At 40.5% G+C, this 17613-nt stretch overlaps 1 pseudogene; it reads right to left on the bottom strand.

The window, feature by feature from the left end:
- Positions 1 to 5466: 5466 nt before the first annotated feature.
- Positions 5467 to 17613, bottom strand: part of LOC115307805 — a 56967-nt pseudogene continuing 44820 nt past the window's right edge.

Below are 17613 nucleotides of genomic sequence, written 5' to 3'. Positions count from 1 at the left end.
TGTTGAGCAACTGAAATCACCAAACTGTTATAAAACTTTGTATCTCCCATCTTATTCTAGAGTGTATTAGAGAATGCATATCCACAGTGACAGGATGAACTTGCTTTATTGCCTACAATGGTAAAAAATTTATCATGTCTGGCAATTTTCTGTTGCCAAAACAAGTTAGTGTTTAATATACCGTGTCCTTGCCTTCCTGCAAGTTCTGTGCTGTTTGCATCTTCAACCAGGTAAAAGCAGAAGTCAGTTGTGCCATAGGATGCTGTAGTGGTTTAAACTAAGTTTTCCCCCTGAAGCTAAGAAAAAGTGGCAACCCCTAAGGGGTGGTGACACTGGAGATTTGAACCAATCTGCGCTCCCGTGAAATATAAACATACCACAAGCAAACGGAAGAGAAGAGTGATAGTTTGGTTGTTGTAGGGGAGGTGGCCATGTTGTGAGCCACGAGGAAAGGGCTTGGAGCCCCTTGGAGGGCTCTGGCCCCCTCCCAGCCCCGACTGGGGGGACTGCAGAGACTTGGAACAGTGTTAGACTGAGCTAAGTGTCTGTAGTTAAGCTGGGAGATGTTTTCTCCACCGTGGGCAGCGGAGACAGAGCAGAAGCAGAGATGCAGCGTCCAGTGGCTATGGCTGAAAGCCAACTGATAAGAACTGAACCGGAGAAACAGCAGAAACAGCATACAACTGAGTAAGGAAGACACCGAGTTGTCTCGGAGAGCCGAGAAAAAGAGTCGGCAGCAGAGCTACAGAGTTTTGGGGGTAAGAACTGAACCAGACCCCCCAAACTCCTTTGAGACCTCTGGGAAAGGAGGGACATGGACTTCTCATAGGAGAGGAGTTTTGGATATGCAGCACCGGACAGAGAGAGGAGCTAGAAGCTCAGTTGTCCTGAGAGCTCAGCCAGGACGGTGTGGGAGGTTGGCCTTGGGGGCCCTCCCTTGCTGCAAGCTACAAAGAAGCTTGCAGCCAGCCTGAGACAGGGCACAGAAGCTCTGGAAGGGGTTTGAGTCCCCTGAAGATACCAGACCGCCACAAAGACCCCCTGTGTTTCATGGTATGACCGTGGTGGAACCACCTTTGTCTGGGGTGACGTAGCCCACAGAAGATTCCTCGGTTGGAAGCGATGGGGCCGAGGGGGATACTCCCCTCGTGAGTGCTGGCAGAAATCCAGCTATCAGCTGCTACATGTGGAGAGGACAGATGACTGCTGCAATAGAAGATCCTGCTGCTCAGAGACTGGAAGGGATCTGTCCTTCTTCCCTCCTGGACTTTTATTTGGAGGGGAGAAGAGATCTGATCCATTGTAAATACTTATGTCATGGTAGAGATAGTTGTGATCATGTATATAGTGTATTGTAGTATTTATTTGTACAGTCATTGTAATATACTCCCTTTCCCCCATTTGGAGTCTGGTGTGTTTTGTCTGGAAAAAACCCATCTCACATTGGATTGAGATGTGACAGGGGGCTAAGACTAGGGAATTAGATTTTTGGAGATCTCAAACCATGACAGATGCCTAATGTCTACTCTCATTTTGTTGTTCAGATGGTCAATAACTATGAGACAGAGGCCAGGTATTTCATGTCACAATCACATGAATCCAGTGATTCCTATTCTCTAACATAATATGGAGAAAGGCATTATAAATTGAATTGTTACAATTGTAAGATATGAGTGTACAATCGCAATATATGTAAGAGTTTCCAAACAAAGCCTACTCTCAGTCTGCTTCAGTCTGAGTTTCAAGGCTCCTTAGGTTCCATTTTTTTCCTATGTTGGAACTGTGTATACCAATCCTTTTTTATCTCCAACAACTACCTAGTGACTGACCTCTGCAGATGTCCTCCTAGGTCATTGTGCAGGATATAAGCGTCATAAAAATAAACCATTCTAAATACAGAAGGTCTATAAACTGTGCAGTGGGAACAAGTCTCTTTCAATTAATTTATGGATTTTTTCTTGAGTTGTTTTATAGAGTTTCAGCAATAGCAAAAAAGTCCAAGCTATTAACCTTTTGGTGCAGAAGTGAAACCTAAAGCTGTCTGTACATTGCATTAACTAATGTAGTTCTCTATTGGAGATAAAGCTCTTAAGTCACAACTAGCCTCTTTGTTTACACTACTTTTAAAATTAAATATGCAGAAGTTTGCTTCAGGATGGGATTTCTTGCAGCAAAGGGAGGTTCTGCTTTGTCCTACATCTTCTGACTGGAAAGGAAGGATGTTTTCTGGTCATGTTGGCAAGCCTGTAGGGAATGTGATTTATCTTTGTTCTGTTAACTGGGTAAATAAGGAGCTGCAGGAAAGTAACTTTCTCGATCGTGGATGAGGTAGTTTCAAAACACAGATATCTCTCTTATCCAATGAAGCCATGTGCCAGCTGCTACTTAGGATAAACTAAACTCCCAACAAGAGTCACAACTTGTTTTATTAAGTTGTCCATAAATTTCCAGAACGAGATCTTAATCTATAATGAACTGTTGAGTCAGATGATTCTTAGCCAAAATAAAAGAGAAAATGTTGTGGTAAATGAAGGTCAAATTGCAAAAATATAATTAGCTCTGTAAGGCCTAAGGTAATCTGTTATATAAAGTGCACATTCTGCTTTATTGGTAAATAAAAAAATTAACATTATGCATAATTCCCCTGCAGGGTACCCGCAGAAGGGGCCTACTCTCTCAAAGCATGGTGCATTCTGAGACAAACAGCTATGTTGTGTCACACAGCAGAACCTTGTGCAGGGACTGAGGACCCACACATTTTCTTTTCAAGTATTATTGACTTCACTGCAGTGGTGCTAAACAAGAATAAACCTTTTATGCCAAAAATGTCTATTGTCCCAATAGTGTTACTGGCTATTAATTATGAGACTGCATTACACAATCAAAATATTTAGTAAATTATCTGTTGTCATGGATCTTTTTGCAAAACAGTAGACATTCTTAGTAACAAAATGCCCACTTGATTAAAGGAACATGTTACACAAAATGGGACATAGACTAGATGTCTGACCAAAAATACTTAAATCCACAGACTTTCAAGAAGTCTGCAGCATCATTTGAACTTTATAATCAGAATCAATCTTTAGCGTAAATTTTTCCTGGTTTTATGGCTTTAGTACGTAAAGGCTCAGGATTCAAATCCGTCAAAGATAAATCCATTTTCAGAGATTAATAGAATCTCAAAATCATAGCATATGCTGACCTGGAAGGGATCCATCAGGATCATCAAGTCCAACTTCAGGCCTTTCACAGGACACCTGAAGAATTGCACCATGTACCTGAGAGCATTGTCCAAATGCTTCTTGAACTCAGACAGGCTTGGTGCTGTGACCGCTTCCCTAGGGAGCCTGTTCTAGTGCCCAAGTACTCTCTGGGTGAAGAATCTTTTCCTTATATCCAACCTAAACCTCCCCTGACTCAGTTTACTGCCATTTCCACAAGTCCTGTTACTGGGCATGAGAGTGAAGAGAGAGATCTGTGCCTACCACTCCTCTTCCCCTCAGGAGGAAGTTGTGGACTGCAATGAGGTCTCCCCTCAGTCTCCTCTTCTTCAGGCTGAACAGACCAAGTGACCTCAAGACACTCCTCATACAGCTTTCCCTTGAGGCCCTTCACCATCTTTGTTGCCCTCATTTGAACTCTCTATAATGGCTAAATGTCTTTCCTGTATTGCAGTGATCAAAACTGCACACAGTATTCAAGGTGAGGCTGCACCAGTGCATAACAGAGCAGGACAATCCCCTCCCTTGACCAGCTGACAATGCTTTGCCTGACGCCCCTGAGGACATGGTTGGCCCTCCTGGCTGCCAGGGCACTGCTGACTCATATTCAGCTTGCCATTGATCAGGATCCCCAGATCCCTTTCCGTGGCACTGCTTTCAAACATCTCATTCCCCAGTCTCTACACAAGACCAGGATCATCCTGTCCCAGGTGCAGAAGCCGGCGCTTGCCCTTGTAAACTCCACACAGTTGGTGATTGCCCACCTCTCTAATTTGTTGGAGTCTCTCTCCCTCTCTGCCCTTGGAGGAGTTGACAGCTCCTCCTAATTTAGTACTGTTGGCAAACTTACTTAGTAATTTTAACTACTTTTAATTACTTTGGTAGTCAAGCAAAATATGTAGACATTGAGAACTTCAAATAAGTCAATTAAGCAATCTGAAGGATACATTCAATGGCAATAATTTTTCCTATAGCTGTAGAAAGCTGCAGTAGAATCTTCATGTATTCCAAAACAGTATAAATGATTAAATAAGTATCTTCACCATTGTACCAAAGGGTATGGCTTATGTACAAAGGTCTCTTGTCATCCCTATTGCAAGTCTTCTGTTGGTTATGGAAGGTGATGGACAGAAGGTCTGAAACAATGAAACAACACTGAAGTAAACAGAATTATAGTTATTTCCTCCTCATTAACTGTTAAGGTTCCTTATTAACCTCAGATTTTTTGTTGCATTTCTTCATCTGCTTTATCTATAGAAACTCCAAACTGTCATCATGACTAGGCTTTGCAAATGAAGATTTGGGAAGGGCTCTAAGCACATTTGTTACAAGCGCACTGGTGGCTAAAAAGGCCAATACGAGATAGACAAGTCCAGTTGCAAAAGGCACAGCAGAAGGACTCCTTAGGTGGTATATTCTGCAAGACATGGTTCTTTCTGCGTTGTCTTTTCTCCTCAAGAGTGATCCTGCATGTGTTCTCAAAGGAAGCAGCAGTGTTACAGATAGTGTGTCTCCAGACCTCCTGATTGGAGGCCAGAGTAGACCAGTTATGTTGATCAATATGGCCAAGGCTGAGATGTTGTTTTCAGGGAGTCCTTGTATCTTCTCTTCAGGGCTCCTCTCATGCGGCAGCCAGTGGCAAAGTTCACCATAGCAGGATCTTAGGGAGGCGGTGGTCCTTCATCCTGGAGAAGTGCCCTGCCCAACACAGCTGTGTTCTCAGCAACATGGCCTCAATACTTGTGACTGCTGCTTGTTCTACAACAGATGCATTAGTCACATAGTCTGACCAGTGGATGTTTAGGATTGTACGGAGACAGCGTTGGTGGAAGTGTTCTAAGAGTTGCAGGTGGTGGCGGTAGATAACCCATGATTCAGATCCATATAAGAGAGTAGACAGCACAATGGCTCTGTTAACACTGATCTTTGTACTTCAAGTGTTTATTTCGCCAAACTCTTTTATGGAGTTTTCCGAAAAACTATATGCCCTGACTAACCTGTTGTCTATCTCTCCGTCAATCTTACCATCCAAGGAGATGAGGTAATTAAACTGCTGGACTGATTTGAGCTCTGATTCACCAGTGGTGATATGGGGATGAAGGAAGACTTCCTGAGGTGCAGGTTGATAAAGAACTTCTGTCTTCTTTAAGCTGACTTCCAGCCCAAAGAGTTCAGCAGAATCTGCAAAGCAGGATGTTAATCACTGCAGAGCTGCTTCTGTGTGGGCGACAAGGGCAGCGTCATCAGCATAAAGCAGCTCCCGGACAAGATGATTTAAGGTCTTGGTGTGGGCCTTCAGTCGCCTTAGGTTAAATAGGCTTCAATCTGTACAATATTGAATGTAGATACCACCTGGATCATTGAGGTCTGCCATTGAGGTGCTCCCTTTGGAGCACCATGCTGAAAAAGATTGTGAATAGGGTTGGTGTGAGAACACAGCCTTGTTTCACACCATTAGTTATTAGAAAGGGCTCAGAAAGTGCATTGCCATATCTGGCTTGGCCGTGCTGATCCTCATGGAGTGAGATGATCATTTTAAGGAACTTGGGGGGACATCCTAAACGTTCCAAAATCTACCATAGACCTTTTCTGCTCACAGTATCGAAAGCCTTGGTGAGGTCAACAAAGGTTACATAGAGACCTTTGTTCTGTTCCCTACACTTCTCTTGCAGTTGTCTGAGAACAAATACCATGTCTGTGGTACTCCTGTTGGCTCCTGTTGAAACCACATTGGCTTTCAGGTAGAATTCTTTCTGCTAAGAGGGTATTAGTCTGTTCAAAAGTATTCTTGCCATGATTTTACCAGCAATGGAGAACAGAGTAATACCACGGTAATTTGAGTAGTCTGATTTAGTACCTTTCTTCTTATACAAGGTGATGATGACTGCATCACGAAGGTCAGATGGTAGTTTACCTAGTTCCCAACAATGCAGCACAAACTCGTGAAATTTAGCATGGAGCGCTTGGCCCCCATGTTTCCAAACTTCGGGTGGAATTCCCTCAACTCCAGCTACCTTGCCAATTTTCACCTACTATATGACCTTAAGAGTTTCTCCTAAAGTGGGGGCAGTATCCATTTTTCATCGGTTGTTGTGTGATGGACTGAATTGCTGGGTCTTGAACTACACGGTTAGTACTGAAAAGAGTCTGAAAGTGTTCAGATCAACAATTCAGAATGGAGGTTTTATCTGTTAGAAGCATTTGATCATCAGTGCTGAGTAGAGGGCTTTGTACCTGGTATGTAGGCCCGTATGCTGTTTTCAAGGCCTCATAGAATCCTTTGTGATCACCTGTATCTGCGCACAATTGAGTTTTTCCAGCTAGATCGGTCCACCACTTGTTCTGGATGTCACAGAGTTTCTGTTGGAGCTTGCTGCATGGAAGACGAAAGGCTGCTTTTCTTGCGTGACAGGATGGCAGTGCAAGGTGTGCTTGATGAGCGGTTCTCTTCTTCCTCAACAATTCCTGGGTCTCTTGATTGTTTTCATCAAACCAGTCCTTGTTCTTCTTGAGGGAGAACCCTAAGGATTCTTCAGAGGACTGCAGGATGCTATTTTTAATATGGTGCCAAAGTGTTTCAGGAGAGGCATCTATAGAATCTATGGAATGATTTTTGAGCCTAGTTTGAAGATTTACCTGGAATCTGTCTTTCACTGTGGCTGATTGGAGATTGTTAACTTGGAGTCTCCTCCTTGTAATACCGCCTCTTTTAGGTTTGAACTTAGCATTGAAGTTAAGTTTACAGCACACAAGTCAATGGTCTGTTTGGTATTCTGCACTAAGCATCATGTGAGTATGGTGGACATCGCGGTCATCTCTCTGTCGCACCAAGACATAATCGATGAAGTGCCAATGCTTAGATCTGGGATGCATCCAGGTTGTCTTCAGACTATTTTTCTTCTGAAAGATAGTATTAGTGATGGTGAGCTGTTGCTCCACACAGAATTCTGGCAGAAGGCGACCATTATAGTTGCAGTTTCCAACACCATGCTTGCCTAATATTCCTTTCCAGGCATCGAAATTCTTACCTACTCTGGCGTTGAAATCACCAAGGATAATGATCTTGTCATCTGCAGGAATCTTTTGGATAAGGTGGTGCAGGTTGGTGTAAAATTTATCTTTTTCAGCAGGGTCAGCTTGGAGAGTTGGGGCGTATATACTAAAGAGGACAACGTGTTGGTTGTTATGGAGTGGAAGGCATAGGGAGATAATGCGGTCAGAGTGACCTGTCAGCAGATTTTTGAGTTTAGGAACGATAGAGTTTTTAATCATGAAGCCAACTTCTGAAAGATGTTTTTCGGTTCTGGGCTTACCTGACCAAAAGAGTGTGTAACCAGCACCATGTTCTTTAAGGCTACCTTCCTCGTAGAGACGAACTTCACTGAGAGCAGCAATGTCAATGTTGAGGTGCGATAGTTCATGGGCAATTAGGGCAGAGCAATGCTCAGGACGTCCACTATCCTCAGTATCAAGCACGGTTCTGATGTTCCAGTATGCGAGAATCAATTTAGGTACACCTTTGGAGGCAGGTGCGTGCCTTTGTCTCTTGATCTTTGTGTGACCCCACCTGAAGAAGATACCCTTTGGTCGCAGTTAACCAATTGGATGAAGGGGAGATGAGCTTTGTTTAGGCCACCTTTTCTAGGCCCCTCTCCAAGTGGAGCAAGCAGTGCTGTCCTTGAAAAGGCTGCTTGGTCATTTGGGATGCTGCTGAAAGAGACTGTCATCTCCGGTATCTGTCTCCAGCAACCAATGTTCTGAACCACCTGCATGCAGAGTTGGGTCTGCGGCTTCCAGTGCACCTTATCACCTGCTGTTTCAACCCTTGCCCGTTGCTACAGGGCTTTACAAATGTGGATATCACCCTCAAACCTGCACGGAGGATTTTTTTTTAGGTGAGACGCAGCATGCGCAGAACTGGACCCACCCTTTAATCCTAAGGTTCATCTGTCAGGGCTGAACAAGCTTGGATGCTGACAGCGAGGTGCTTAGGACATAGGTTTGATTAGAGTGTCCTTCTCTTAGTTGGATGGCCTTACAGGGCTAAGTGAGCTCCATCTACCCAGGTTTGGAATTAGGATTGTCTTTCTCCTAGGATGACTGCTGGAAGGCTAGTGAGCTCATCCTGCCCATGGACACGTTTTATCTGACCCTTCAGTTTTGACCCATCTGGCATGAGAGATTCTGCTGGAGGCATATACCTTCGCCAGCATAGCTCGCAACCTCATAAGGGCACACAAGCTTCTCCCCCGCTAAAATGAATAGGGCAAGCCTTTCACTCCCTACTTTTCCTGAGCCACCTACACACAGACCAAGGGATATTCCCAGGGAGATTTGCCCACCCACAACCCTCCAAGCAGGACTGCCCCACCGGCCCTCCTGACAGTCCGGGGACCCCACAGCCTGCCGGGCCCCCTCCCCCTCCCCCAGATTGGACTGGCAAACCTCTGTGTGCTCTGAGGTTCCTCCTCTCCTCTCCTCTCCCCCGGTGCCGCAGACCCCACCTCCCCCCGCCACGGCCAGGAGCCTCCTCAGTGTGGCGGGGCTGGCTGGGGGCCTCCAAACTGTAGTGGGTAGCTAATATGTCTTAATAAATGTTTATACAATTATAATTGTACAGTAAAATATTTATCTTCATAATTTTTTTCATAATAAGGCCAGTAGAAACTGTGGATAATAAGATGTTCCATTCACAAGAAAAATATACATCTTAGAACCTCTGCAACACCTTCTATGTAGAGATTGCCTGAGATTGTCAGCCTAAAAGTTTTTGGAGCAAAATTCTGCTAGATTCTAAAACATTAGATTTAACAGACCACAGAACACTACATCAAAAATATTTCACAAAAAGTCACTTATTTCTGAGTCATCAAAATAGCTTACCAAAGAGTATTTAAGCTTCCATCAAGTATTAATTTCTTATTAAACTATTTTCCATAATTAATAATATCCTCAACATTCCTAAATGGCCACAATCATTTTAGAAAGATTATCTGTAATACACCACTGAAAATTCTAAAAACATAAACCTCCTTCTTCATTTACATGGCACAAATTATCCAGATAAGATTAATGAGCAAACTAGAAGTCTGGTAGAATTAATTATTCTGGAGTGTGACTTGACAACTAAATGTATCTATAAAAGCCTAATTTTACTAATGAAGCAAGGGACAAATTAGGCATCAACTCATTATGTTTTTAATCCAAGCTAAAATATTGCCAAGCAAGATGTAGTTCCAAGGTGTCTGTGACATTCAAATTGCTGTGCGTCAGAATATATGGTAGATGTAACTCTTGCAGAAGTTCCACCTCAAGCCCCCATGACACTCCAGATTCTCTGCCTGCTCTAAGAAATGCTTTTGCAGACAAGTAGAACTGGTCTGCAACTTGTCAGCTTTTGCTGACAAGTAGAACTGGTCTGCAACTTATCACAGTTTTTCAGTGGATTAAAGATATGGAGGCATTGCATTAATTAAAAGTAATTTAATGAGCCCACTAGGCAGCAATGGACCTTTGTAGCAAAAGAGGCTGCAACTGTCCTGGGCTGAACTAACAGGAGTAGTGCCAGGAGGTCAAGGGAGGTGATCCTTTCCCTCTGCTCAGCGCTGGTGAGGCCACATGTAGAGTGCTGTGCCCAGTTCTGGGCTATCCAGTAGAAAACAGACATGGATGTATTGAAGAGAGTCTAGTGAAGGGCCACAAAGATAGGACTGAAACATCTCCTCTTCTTGAAGAAGAAGGAAAAAAAAGAAGATAAACAACTGCATAGAAGTTATAGTTGAGAACAAGGTTATCCATGAGAGAATTGACTTGTTATATTTTTGGTGAAGCATTCTACTTCCCATTGTGTTCTGCATACATGCTGTCTGAAGAAGTAAGCATCAGGCTGCTATAAAAATGTATGTTGTCACCTTAGCTGGCAGTGTTCAAGGAATGAGAGATTACTCCAGGTTTAAAAAAAAAATGTGCTGACACACAGTACTGGGGCACTTGAGCTTGAATACTGAGAACGTTTGATCTGCCACAGTCTTTAAGGGCTTGTTCAGCCTGGAATTGCAGCTGTGATAGATAGTAAGACACTGACAGGTGAGAAGACATGGAAACAGCACAGTCAGTTTAGTCTGGAAAAGTAAACAGGGTGGATAAAAGATTATGACTACAAACAAATTCAAGTGTTTCCCAGTTTCCAGTTTGAGAATTGCAGAGTTGTGACTTTTTAAAAAATAGTTTGATAAGAACACACAATATAATACCAAGTGGTTATTTGTGATTGTGGAAAACCAGATAAAGTGATTTAAATTATTGCTTCCAGACCTGTCCGGAGATAAGGACTGAAACTAATAGCTTGTCAATGTTTTTCTTTTAACTTTTGAAAACAATATTATTGTACTGCAGCTCTAGTTGTGGCCTATCCTATAATGTTTAGCTATTTTATTCAACAAAACTGTAATATTCAAGCCACTAAATGTGAGTAGACAGTGTAAATAGACTCTTTATTCTAGTATCTTATTTATTCATTCTAGTATCAGTTCTGGGCTGTTCAGTCTAATATGGTACTTAGTCCTTTCAGTTATGTGGACATGCTGAAACCACAGATGTTATGATGAAGCAGATTTCATGTTACTTCAGGGATCTCAGCATGAAAAGTCTATTTCAGGTGGTGTTGGCTAATTGAGATGGTATTTTGGTATTCAATGTGAGGATGATCAGGGAAAAGAAATTTATTTACCTAATAGATGCCTCAATCTCAAATTTATTTATTTTAGTTGGTCTAGGTTTGGTGGGGAGGATTTTTGTTGTTGGTTGGTTGGTTTTTGGTTTCGTTTTTGGTTTGGGTTTTTTGGGGGTTTTTTTTGAGAAGAGAAACAAGTGCAATATTTTAGCAGCCTCCACATGTTTCAGCATCATAGTTCAAACCTAGACTGAATCCTAGCTCAGTTTTAGTCTCTTGGACTAGACTGTAGAAATTCGAATGTCCTGCACAGCAATAAAACAAAGCAGTCAGCAATATGACAAGTTTGTCTGTGTTCAGATCAATTGATTTTATTCTAGTTAATTGGGCTAAAACGATGTTTTAGATGAATATAGTATTGGATTTTGTGTAATGAATCTTCTGGGATGAACATATATATTCCAGTGCAAAAAGTATGGAACATTTTAAAATAGAGTTTTTTAAAAATGTATTTTCTTAGGAACAGCGAGTAGGTCATGCAGCCAAGAGAATTGCATTAGACTGACATTTCTAGGTTACTGGGACCAATTAGACGAAGATCTCTGATGATGTCTAAATGATGAACTTCTCAAACCTTCTGGTAGCTTATGATCATCTAGTGAATTTTGTTAGTCCAGTTTCTGGCACAAATAGATATGGTTCTTTAAATAACATAATACCTGGAATAATTGATTATATTTACTGTTTTACCTTTGGGATAAATGGCTTTGAGAGAAAAAAAAATGCAGTAAGTTGTAGTATAAGACTAATTTACAAGACAGTGCCACTTTGGTAAGGTTTACTTCCTGGATTCTTAGAATTTGAAAAGTGAAAGTAAAAACTTGATCCTTCCTCCTTGCAATCTCACACTGTAAAATTCTGCATTCCCAAACAGCAAATTAATGATGGTCTGTTGCTTTATTCCAGAGGTCACATGAAGTTTTTTTTGTTTTTTAAAATAATTTTAACTGTAAATTAGAGGTACTGTTGTCTAAATATTTTCATCTCCTATCTTTGAAATAAATGTAATGGATTGTTTGCAATAGAACATACAGTACCTATGTGCATCTGGGGTGTTAAAACATAATAATACACAAGAATCTGTGTTCAATTTCCCTGATGATATCAAGAGAAGGATCTTATTTCACACTACTCCCTCCCTCCATTATTATGAGGTCCTTATGAGAACTTGTCTCCAGGGACTTCGTGACAAAGGTCAAAGGAAAACTCATTTCTTGTCTCTGGGTTTCATTTGCCTTGTTTTCTGGGGAAAAAAATTTTCCTTAAAATATATTGTAATGAAGTGAAAGGATTCTCCCCTTCTCTCCAATGGCAAGCCCTGGGACCACTGTCATAACACAAGGATAATTTATCCTCATGTCTCTAGGGCTAGCACACAATTAGCCTACAGGTTTTTGCTCTGTATAGTTAGGACTATTGCTTTGTCATCTTGTAACATCTAAGACTTCTCAGCTGCTAAAATAACTATCATGTCATTGATGCTGAAGAGAAAATGAAGCTTCATCCCAGTGTACCTTTTGCTCTGAAACTTTTTTCTCTAAAGAGGATGTGCCAGCCTGTGGTTGTTTTTAAACCCTTTATTACCAACCTGAGACCATGTCCTCTTCCTCAGTGATGGCTTGCCTTGTCTGAGTTATAAAACATTGCAAGTTCATAAAATTACTAAGAGTCTTCCTTGTATCTCGTATGACTTACAGATGACAGAAGGATAAAGATTCGTATGTTCTTATCTTGATTTCTTCTTTCCTACATACAACAATTTTCACTTTTGGATTTTACTGTATTTTACTGTATAACTTGCATATTCAAATCCTGAGGTTATGAACAAGAGAAAAGCAAAGGTAACTAGAGAGGATGTAACTAGGATAATGAAGCAGTTTGGCTGAAGAGTGCTAATAACTTCAAAACCTTTGAACTTTAGGAATGACACATTAAGTTTAGAAGGCTCATATATTGTATACTCCTTTCAGAAGTAATTCTACTGTATTAAAAAAAAACCCAAACCAATACGTGAATTAAACAGTATTATAATATTTGTGCCTGGAAAACACACTATTTTTAAGGAAGTCTGTAGCTAAAAACATTGCAGCTTAAAGCAAGTTAGATGAGTGGGGAGGAAACCACAAACTGAAGTATTTCTAAAGGATAAAATCCACAGATAATTTAGTACCTCTTGTACAGTGAAGCAGTAATTAGCTCTCACATTCCACAAAATAAGCTAGTTATTCCTCAACTCAATTTACTGCAGCACAAGGAATAATATTAAAAGATTTCTGAATAATGAGACACTAATTTTAGTTTCTGCATTGTTTCCATTAGTGATGATTGTCTGCTGTATGGAGATTTCAGTTGAAAGACAGTAAAGCTACCACAGTGGAAAAGGAGCCGACAAGCACACTTTCTTTGAAATATGTTTTGTGAATAAAAAAATCCTTTAATAAAAAATGAAGTGGCAAGCCAAATCAGGTAATTAAGGTAAATGTGGATTTAAAATGAAAACATGATCTGTCATAACTTAATATTTAAGGATTTAGTTGTGGGGTGCTTGGTGAGTATTAAAAAGTTTGAATTGGGGTTCTGGATTTTATCTCAGTAAATAATACCTCAGTGGAAGCATATTTCCTCAGCACTTTTATTCTTTGCAATTCAGCACATTTGCATGCCTTTTATTTAATTGCAATTAGAGTGGATTATTGCTAGCAGGTTGGCTACGGACTATGTACTACAATATAGTGTCACTGAATCTTCTGACGTTTATTGCAACTTTTCAAACCTAGGACTGAGAAAAATACACTCTGTTATATATTTTGTTGCCATAAAATAGCAGAACTCCTTTCACTTTATGCTGTAAAAGACTAGTCCTCTGGAATTAAAAACATTACCTATGTTTAAGGAGGCAGGAAACACAAAAACATAGAAGTGAGGTTGTGAAGAGGTGAGCTGTTTTTTCCAGTTTTTATATAATAGGGAAATGCCATTATTTCTATCTCTTTGTCTATTACCTGCAAAATTCTCTTCAATAACATATTTGATTTGTTTTGCTTGAAGTCCCACAGATATTTGTGAGACTAGAGTCTCTGTAGTGAGCAGGACCTATATATTGCAGTCAAAATATGCAGCCAAACCAGCACAAGGTATACTGAGCAATGCAAACATGCATTTATTCCCTGTCTTGTTCAGCTGATGATCACCTATAAGTATGTGGCAGGAGGCAAATGGCATAGCTGAAACCTCTGATACCTGCTCACCTGATACCTTTATTCCTTTGGAAATGTTCAGTTTGGGGAGAATGATCCAGCTATTGGGTAAACCAATGAAGAAAAATCAGGAATTTATAACAGCAGTCTATAATCTCTGCAATTATCCATTTGTATTCTTATGAAATCTCTTTTAATATCACTTTTTACAGGTAGTAGGTCTCCAAAATTAGGCCTTTCAAATTAATTAACCAGATCTCTGAATATCTGGCTTGTGCATGTGAAAGGTTTACTCTCTAATAAATTCACAACTAGATTAAACACAGAGATTACTATAGGGGAAAATGTATCAAATGTAGTATACTTCAGTTGATAACTACACATGCAATTGTTTATAAATAACACTTATTAGTGTTTTACTGTAGCCCAAACAAATGTCTGTTAAGTTTTCAGTTTCCTTAATAGGACCTTTCTAGAAAACTTTTCTAGATCACCATTTTTCTCTCATGAGCCAACAAAGCTCCAGGTGTATCCTTTTTCTTCTCTTTTATTTTTTGTTTCCCATGCAGTCTCCTGTTCTATTCTTAACTGACATTTTTTGTAAAATTCCAATCTCTCTTTTTCTTTCTGATTGCAAATGAATTCTAAACACTATTACAAGGCCACCATTGTTTAGGACAATATAGTCTGGGTTTTCTAGAGTATATGGTAGGGAACAAAAGCTCAAAGTAATGAGGTTCATTAGTGTTTGATCGGGGAAGGCTCCTATGTCAATATGTTTCCTGCATTGTCTAGGACTAAAAGCAATGGGAGTTCAAACAATATTGAGTGGGAAAAATTAGTGCATGTCTGATTTTTAGAGTTCTGTGATCATGACTTTGTTGATCACTTTTTACTTTTTAAAAACTAGAAGATAAATTACATGTTTCTACTTACATAAATTGATGGATTGCTTATTGTTCTTAAATAAGCCAAAATAGGCCTTATTTTGGCTTTGACAGATCTGCTTTGTTAAGATCAGTACTTCTTGAAATTTCTTCTTGTCTAAAGGGCTTGTCTGATCAGTCTTTAACTAGGTTCACAAACTGATTTAGGTTATTTTAAATAGTAAAAAAAACCAACTGAAGTAACTGAAGTGTATAAAAGATTTCCTGACCTTTTTTCAGATACATCTGATAACAAAATTAACTGCCCAAAGTTTCCTTTATGGATCTCGATTCTTTTATAATCTTCAAGCATTACTATAACTACTGCTTGCTCTTCCATGGGAGGGTTTTTTTTGAATGCAGGCATGGGTTATGTCTTATGCTCTTGGCTCATTATTGTTTCTGTGTATTTTTAGAAGGAGTCAAGTGAATTTGCTGTGTAGAATATAATCTCATTTGAAAAGATATACTAGATTAGTAAATGTCTTTGCCACTGCATATTACAAAGCCTATCTAACTGTTCCTCGATGTCTGGATGTAAAAATAACTACTCATTCCTTCCACTGTGGTAAATATCCACATCCTCATTGTTTTTTCAGAGAATGAAAATATTATAAAGCGAGTTAATGCTTGCCTATTTCCATCTAGCTAGTCCTTAGCGAATGCTTAGTGGTATGTTTACTTTTTTTTGTGAGATTTGTTTTAAAAACTTAAAAAGGAAAAAAAGATAATTTCTTTAGTTGGTCACATCTCTTTACCTCCCCTCTCTGTTCTTTTCCACATACATGTAAAGAACATATTGCAGTAATAAAGTAGAATTTGAGGAGAAAGAAGGAAAAAAAATCTTTGCAGTAAATCAATTAGCTCTATATAGATGGAAGCTTCTAAAAAGGAATTTTAAATTAAAAGTCTGCTGTCTTTCTAGGAAATGTTGGCTCTTTTCTCTAATTTGCATGCTGTAAGAAAAAGTACCTTGGCTGCTGACTTCAAGACTAGGGCACAGGGGTGGGTTTCATTACTGCAGTGTCTGGAGACATAGAAGAGGTGACCTGCTTCTCTTTGAATATAGGAACACATGTCCTCCAATTTGCAGCCTCCAAAACCATGAGTGAATTCTACACTTTTTAGTGTTTTGCAACTTTTATAGCTCTCTTATAACTCTTAATAAGAGGGAACGAGTGTGTTTGACCAACAACTGCAAGCCAACAGACATTGACCTGTAGCAGTTTAGGAGAGAATGAATTCAAATAACTTTCTCATAATGTTTCTGTAGCATTAATAGAAAGGCCTATGACTCTACTTTAGAGTAAAATTGAATTATTCAGCTTTCTAAATAAGATTTTCATGTCTCTGTAGAACCTGACAGCATGCCTGCAACACCTAACTTTCAGTAAACCTAATCTCTCTGTTGTTTCTACATTTAAGTGACTCTTTTTCCCCTCTAGAGTAATTAGAGTCATAGAATAGGATAATAAAGTGGCTTGGGTTGAAAGGGCCCTTAAAGACCATCTAGTTTCAATGGTCATCTACTTCTAGTGCCATGGACAGAGACACTTTACACTAGACCAGGCTGCTCAGAGCCCCATCCAGCTTGACAGTGAACACTTCCACGGATGGGGCATCCACAACTTCTCTGGACAACCTGTGCCAGTGCCTCACCACCCTCACAGTAAAGAATTTCTTCTTATTATCTAATCTAAATCTACCTTCCCCCAGTTTAAAGTCATCACCCCTTGTCCTGTCACTATGTTCCCTGCTAAAGAATCCTTCCCCATTTTTCTTGTAGGTCCCTTTTAGGTTCTGGAAGGCTGCTATAAGATTTCCCTGGAGCTTTCTCTTCTCCAGGCTGAACAACCCCAACTCTCTCAGCCTGTATTTATAGGAGAGGTGCTTCCTCCCTCTAATCATCCTGGTGGTCCTCCTCTGGATTTACCCCAGTAGGTCAATGTCCTTCCTATGCTGGGGACCCCAGAGCTTGATGCAGCACTCCAGGTGGGGTCTTACCAGAGTGGAGTAGGGGCAGAATCACCTTTCTCAACCTGCTGGCCATGCTCCTTTTGATGTAGCCCAGGATGCAGTTTGTTTTCTGAGTTGTGAGTGTACATTGCTGGCTCATATTCAATTTTTCATCCGCCCACACCCCCAAGTCCTTCTCCACAGGGCCGCTCTCAATTCACTCATTGCCCAGCCTGGGATTGCCCTGACACAGAAGCAGGGCACTTGACCTTGTTGAACTTCATGGCGTTTGTACAGGCCTACCTCTCAAGCCTGCCAAGGTTCCTCTGGATGGCATCCCTTCCCTCTGGAGTATTAACCATATCACTCAGCTTGGTGTCACACACAAACTTGCTGAGGGTGCACTCAATCCCACTGTGCCAACACTATCGACAAAAAAGATGTTAAACAGTAGTGGTCCCAGTATGGAACAGCACTCATTACTTGTCTCCATCCATACATTGAGTCAACTCTTTGACTATGACAATCCAGCTAACTCCTTATCCACTGAGTGTTCCGCCCATCAAATCCATGTCTCTGCA

This window comes from Manacus vitellinus, unplaced genomic scaffold (genome assembly GCF_001715985.3).
Source record: "Manacus vitellinus isolate BGI_N305 unplaced genomic scaffold, ASM171598v3 scaffold_55_pilon, whole genome shotgun sequence".
Lineage (NCBI taxonomy): Eukaryota > Metazoa > Chordata > Aves > Passeriformes > Pipridae > Manacus > Manacus vitellinus.
Note: the sequence above shows the minus strand (reverse complement) of the source record. Positions and strands in the feature narration are given on the sequence as shown.